Here is a 7547-nt window from a genome sequence, read left to right as displayed (position 1 = left end):
TCAGTGGTGGACTGTAAGGAAGTACATTCGTTATGTATTCTCGTACAAATTCAAAGTACTAAGTTTTATTTTATGGAAGCAGAATAATGACAATAGTTTTTGAAACATAAAGCATGCTGAATTGCACAAATCAAAATAAAAAAGATGCATTGCAATTAACAGTGCTTGCGTTTTAATGCCTTGTATTTCCAGGGCTTGCATTTTTAGGTCCTGAAATTTAACATAGTTGTTTATTTAAGCTGTTAATATTTCAATTCAAAATATTTCACACACATTTTCATAATTAAAAATAGAATTATTCATATTCACCTTCCAGAATTCACTTCCAAAATATTCAATCTGTTTAAAAATGTGATGTATAATATTCGACAGGCAAATTTCTGTCATTTTAGTTCACTTTTATTTCAAATTCGCTGCCACAAATTCAGTGGTTGAAATTCGGCAAAACATTCAGCGTTGCACATTCGGGAACCGCAGGAATAGCAGTAGAGCACCGATGAATGATCTCCAGCTGATGTCAGTCACTCACCACCAGCTGTTGATGAAGGCCATATGTGGATCAAGTCATTCATTTACAAAAACTGATTTGCAGAAATGGAGCAAGTGCCAAGTAGAAGTTTTGATTATCGGGGCCAGTATAAACGTGGAAACGCTGATTGTGCGTATGTTTAATTCAACATTTTGCTGTTTCCGTAGCCTACATGTAAGAAGCTTTCTCTGCCACAAAGGAGATTATAATGATCTTTTACCCAACGCTGAAGTACAGAATTAACATTAATATCTGACGAAGACATATATTGCTTTCGGTTGCTTAGTGTAATATTTGTATCATGGCTTGTGAGATGCTGTGCTGTAATACTGGGGTTCCCCTCATACGTCACACTCCAGGATCCCCCAATGACACATAACGCGCCTCCTTGAACTAATACAGTGATATAAGACCTCAGATCTCAGAATACACTTTATTGATAATTATGCAAACTATATCGACAGTTAAACAGATGTAGAATATGAACGACCGCGCAAGGTTTCACGCTGTTTCCCTCAGAAATCGGTTAAAGAAAACACATTACGCGGCTCAGTAGTGCAATAACACAATGACAGCTATTAGGCTTGTTTGGGATGCGCCTCGCCTCGCCTCGCCTGAAGTGTAGGCGAGAGTAGGCGGCTACAGTGAGTGAAACAAGCACAGTCAAGATGGACAGTTCTGACCTCTCAAAGTAGAACATACCTATTAGATCAAAGGCGGATATTGCGTTATTTTCACTCATGTGGTGTGCTGCTGATAAACGTGATATAATTTCAGTTCTGTTGCTTTTATATGAATATAAATATGATGAACAAGACACTCAAAGTGCGTGCTATTCATACGAAAGGCATATTTATCATCCATTCTACTTTAATACAAACATGTGTTTTTTTATTTTTATAGAAATATGACAACAATCTCACAGAGATCGCACTGTCATAGTGTTTGGGAATATTCAAGCTTAATTTAAATACACAATCACATGAAATCAGATTTATAAAAAAAAAAAAAAAAAATTTTAGCAGAGAATGCAGCATCACAGTTGTCTGAACCAATGAGCATTAAGCTGTGTCATCAAGTCATTTCCCATCATGCTTTTGATCAGCACAGTCGCTGGAGACTGGAGAGCAACTGCGCTCGACCGCACAATCCGACACAGCCGCCTCGCCGTCGTGAGAAAAAACAAATAAATAATAAATAACATCTTTTAAAATAAATAAATAAAAAGTGTCCGAGTTACGTCCGCCTTGTTCTGATGTCATGCTGACGTGTGCCAAAAAATCTTGCGACAGCTAATTTTTTTTTTTTTTTTTTATCTGATTTCATGTAATTGTGTATTTAAATTATACTTGAATATTCCCAAACACTATGACAGTGCGATTGTGGTGGCTTCCGCCTTTTCTATGAAGAATCACTCTTGGATTCTTGGGGTTTCGATTCCAGAAAATAGACTTTATTATAACAAGAAAATAAAGCCGAGAAGTCTTCTGCAGAAAAGTTCTCTTTTTCAATCACACAGAGCTCTAAAATGTATAAACATACAAAAGATCTTTATTGATACACATGTTTCCTAATCACATTCACTCCTTCTAGTCCCTTTATTGACACAGGGTTCATTCTTTCATTCTGTGCCCCTTTATTTATAGGGTTCATGCAGTCAATCATCCCTCTCAGGTGCGGCACTAGCTGCGTCCCTCTCAAGGGAGATCCAGAAGGGGGGCGCAGCTTTTACCCCCCCAATACGGAATTTATTTATTTTTCATACAACCTCAATCATTCACGCAGACACAAACACAGACAAGACTACACTACGCTCCTCTAGAACGACCTGCGTCTGTACTGCTCACTCTTTTACTAAAACAGCACCCTGCAGGATTTTTGCCTTATCCTAAGGACTTTGTGCGCTTTCCTCTACTTTATCTGCTTAACGTTTAATGTTATCCTCAAGGCCCATTAACAATAAACACAGATTATTACATGCAATTAGTTATTCTGGAATCAAAACTTTTTTTTATTTTATTTTTAATAAAAATAAAATAATTTATTTTATTTTTTTTCCTTTTTTTTATTTTTTGTATTCTTTATTTTTTTTCCCTTTCTTTGTTCTTTAAATTTGGAAGAGCAATTTTAAGTGACCTTACCACCAAGGGCAGCCTAGCAAACAACACAAACCAATTATATAAGCAAAAACTGCTTACCTTGTAGGGGCCACTTAATTTGTGTTGTCTGTCAAGCAAGCCCAACGTGGTCCTTCACCCTCTGCTCCTTTCCAATCCTGTTCGTGACGCCAATTTGTGATGGCTTCCGCCTTTTCTATGAATAATCACTCTTGAATTATTGGGGTTTCGATGCCAGAAAATAGACTTTATTATAACAAGAAAATAAAGCCGAGAAGTCTTCTGCAGAAAAGTTCTACTAAATGTTCTCTGAGTTTCTCTTTAAATAGTCTTTTCTCTAGGCGTGTTCAGAACATTTAATACATGTGCATTTTTCCTTTTTTGGCAATATTCCTTATACATATTAGTGATGGGAAGTTCGGATCATTTTACTGACTCGGACCTTTGAGTCTCGTTCAGCAAAATGAACAAATCTTTTTTCGAGTCATTTCGTTCATTTTAGCAAAATATAATTCAAATGTTATCTGTTACTTTCCAAACACATCTACTACTTATGCAAACGTTTATCACACTACAAACAATACAAAACTATGCTATAAGAAACAGAAAATATTACTTAATTGTTTACCTGGGTCTTTAGTCTATGATTAGTGCACCACCTCTTATCTGACAAGTGTTCGGGTTTGAGTTGTTCGTTCATCACGTGACAGCCCCATACGCTTAACCAATGCAGCGTGAGCCGGAAAGAGAATTGATTAGTTCTTGATCGAGTCTCGGGTTTGAGTCGTTCGTTCATCACGTGACAGCCCCATACGCTTAACCAATGCAGCCTGAGCCGGAAAGAGAATTGATTAGTTCGTCTATATCGAGTCTCGGGTTTGAGTCGTTCGTTCATCACGTGACAGCCCCATACGCTTAACCAATGCAGCCTGAGCCGGAAAGAGAATTGATTAGTTCGTCTATATCGAGTCTCGGGTTTGAGTCGTTCGTTCATCACGTGACAGCCCCATACGCTTAACCAATGCAGCCTGAGCCGGAAAGAGAATTGATTAGTTCGTCTATATCGAGTCTCGGCTTTGAGTCGTTCGTTCATCACGTGACAGCCCCATACGCTTAACCAATGCAGCCTGAGCCGGAAAGAGAATTGATTAGTTCTTGATCGAGTCTCGGGTTTGAGTCGTTCGTTCTTTTGTCACGTGACCACTTGCCGGATCAGTACATATCAAATAGGCTACCATAAAGTAAAACTGTATTTTTTGTATGTTGGATCATATTTAAGAATTATCATAAAATTATCAAAATATGTGTAATAAGCATTTTCCTAGAAATAAAAATGGTCTGTTCATTTTTTTGAATGCAAACATGCCTTAAAGCATGTTCTAAAATATAGCCACAGTGTTATTTTAAAGCTTATTTATTTTTTATTTATTTAAAAAAGGCCTAGCTTGTTGTGCTAATATATATATATATATATATATATATATATATATATATATATATATATATATATATATAAATAAATCAAATTTTTTTTATTTTTTTTTCATTGTTTAAATTCATTTGGGATTAGTTATTCTCTTAGCTAGAAAGCTTTTTTTGGCACAAAAGTGTTATTTATTTTAAAGTTTATTTATTTTATTTATTATTAAAAAAAAGCCTAGCTTGTTGTGCAGTATTTTCTTTAAGTTGTTTAAGGCTCTGTGGCTTTAGTATATTTTAATTTTCTTGTATTTTTTATTTAAATAGTTTAAATTCATTTTGGAATAGTTATCTTCTTTGCTATAGCTTTTTCTGGCACAAAAATAAACAATAAAAAACAATTCAGGAGTGTGTACAGAGTGTTAATGTCTAAAGTGTCATATGTTACAAAAGTATAGTAAGTAACACTATAGTCCAATCTAAAGGGTTAACTCAAAAGACATAAATACATACAACAAGGTATTGTATTTTATGAAGATTAGACAAAAAAAAAAAACAAAGCATAACAAGTCAAGTCTGCTTTATTGTCAATTCTTCCACATGTACAGTACATACATACAGAGAACTGAAATTGCGTTACTCGCAGACCCTTGGTGCATACAGTTAACGTTAAACACTGACAGTAGACGTTCAAATACAGATAAATACAGTTTAAACATATGTACATACAACTATACAGATATACAAATGAGGACATTGTAGAAAAATAAAAAAAGAGATAAAGTGGCATAAGGCACATGGCAGAATAGATGCGCAAACCAGTTAAATAAAACAAAACTGTGCAGATATATGTGTAGTGCAAGAAGAGGTTAACCAAACTCAAACCCGAGACTCGATCAAGAACTAATCAATTCTCTTTCCGGCTCAGGCTGCATTGGTTAAGCGTATGGGGCTGTCACGTGATGAACGAACAACTCAAACCCGAGAATGCTGTGCAATGCGCATGCGCGACTGAACGAATCACTCCCGGAGACGACTCGTTCTTCCCGAGTCACATGAAAGATTCGTTCAAAATGAACGAATCGTTCAAGAACGACCCATCACTAATACATATGTTATTTCCCTAGAGAGAAGGGGCTCCTAGACGTGTTTAAGGAAAGAAGCCTCCTTTGTATTTCCACATATGCTTCCCATCATGAGGGTCAGAACATTCCATCCATGCGAGCCCTTAACACACAGGCATATGCTTATAATGGAAATATAGCTTAATACACAAGTGGTTAAATTCACATTAATTATACTTGATTAATTCATATTTTAACTAATAAAAATCTTCTACACGATCTCTGTGTGAGATATGTGATTGTTGTCATATTTCTATAAAAATATAAAATACACACAAATATCCTACATATATGTTCCCTTTCGATAACACCTGAGAAGCAACACCTCTGAAGAGTGAGCTCAAGTGACAAGAGATAATTCATGCACCTCATAAGCAAGATAAATTGCATCCTTTAACCATTGCAACATTGGATGTTTTTGCTTCTGTTTCCTTAACAAAAATGATGTCATGAAATATCAGACTTGATTGTGCAATTGTATCTCTGAGACAAAGTTGATACTTAAATAAATCATGACTGAGAACACTGTATGGTTTCCTGAGCTATGGAAGAGCAACTTCTATCTTTAGTATAACACCACAACTCTTAATATTTAAAGCTTTTTAGCTAATTACTTTAGGATTACTTTAAAATTAAATGGAAAATTAACCAAACTCAATTAGTATTTAAATTATGCATTAAATATTGACATAGTTAGCAACCTACCATGCGTCAAAAATATAAACAGATATGTGAGACTATGTTTGTGCATGTGTTGCTAGAATTGCATTGCACACATCAACACAGATGTCAGTAATTTAGCTACTCTCTGGGGTGCTCCTAAAAATGTGTGGTATAATTAGGGTTTGAAGAACAGAACAAAATTAAATGTTCATATGCAGAGAGTGAAAAGGTCATCTGCCTTCTACTCTCCTATTAAAAAGATATGCAAGTGGTCAGGGAAGGTCAGTGAGAAAATTAATTTTACTGCAACACTCAAAGGTACAACTATGTCTAGCCAGTAAGTTATTCTAAAAGAGCACATATTGTTACCTTGGCAACATCTTTGGCAACTTGCAGAGACCTGCATAATAATAATAATAATAAATGCTGTTGTTTCTTTTTGTTCTAAGTTAATCTTTGTCTTTAATCAGGTTGACAGTTTGATAGGAAATTGAACATGAAGGCAAGATTATTTTCTCATCAAACTGCTCACTTGAGACAAAATATATGTGTAAAAGAGGGTACACGCTGTTTTGTTTATAACTAGTGATTAGGGACTGGACAAAAAAAGTGTAAAATTTGTGTATTTTAGGTATTTACACAAAATTGACACCCACTTCCTTAGTCATCAAGGATGGAACACATGTTTATGAAAATATTAATGCAGTATAAAGAAAAAAAAATCACTTAGAATCCCAGAAGTAAATGTAATAACATACTGTTGGCATAATAACATAGCGTTGGCAATACTGAACCAAACCTGTCTTGACCTGCCATTCAAACATCAATCACTCATCCTTCCAGTTAAACCGTCAATCAGTAATCACACTGCCTGTGGCAATGTCATCTCCTGAGACAGTACATCACAAACATCATGGCCATGCATGTGCATAGAATCCATTTACAGGAGGTAGTTATATATAATTAATTTGGTCTGCTGTCATTGAAAGACTGAGAATTGTTCTATGACATACACTCTCAACACTGCTCGGCCAATCAAATTTGAACAACTACTGAAACTTTTAAAATATATATATGTATGTATGTATGTATTAATAAATATATATATATATATATATATATATATATATATATATATATATATATATATATATTCTGTGCTACAATGGTTTTGTATGTTTTTAAAGATGTTGCAAGACATTACAAGTTAAGATGTACAGATGTGCCACACTCCATGTGAACCAATAAACACTTTTGAATCAGTACAAAGCATATTCACACAGAACACACTATATCTCACACCTCATTTTATGAGCTCATGAATAACACAAATAGTTGACCCTGTCCTCATGTGACAAAGGAACCTTTTAAGAACATATAAAGAGAAGGTGACTTTCTATTGACTCTCTAATGCATCTTTATTAAATGGACAATTCCGGTCCTTGATTATCATTGGCTGAATCGCTCTGCATTGCCTTCTTACCACAATGACGTATTGATTTATTTTCTCGCAGTACACTTTTTTTTTTTTTAGAGTGACTTCCTTTGTATTGTCACGCTTTTTTCCTATGAAACTGGGTTTTTTGCATTTGTTCATCAAGCACTGTGACCCCTGCATCTAAAGGTAATTTAAATGAAGGAAATGAGAGCGCAAGGGCTGGATAGCATTTTAACAAGCAAGAAAGAAATAATGGA

Source organism: Barbus barbus (genome assembly GCF_936440315.1).
Source record: "Barbus barbus genome assembly, chromosome: 22".
Taxonomy (NCBI): Eukaryota; Metazoa; Chordata; class Actinopteri; order Cypriniformes; family Cyprinidae; genus Barbus; species Barbus barbus.
Note: the sequence above shows the minus strand (reverse complement) of the source record.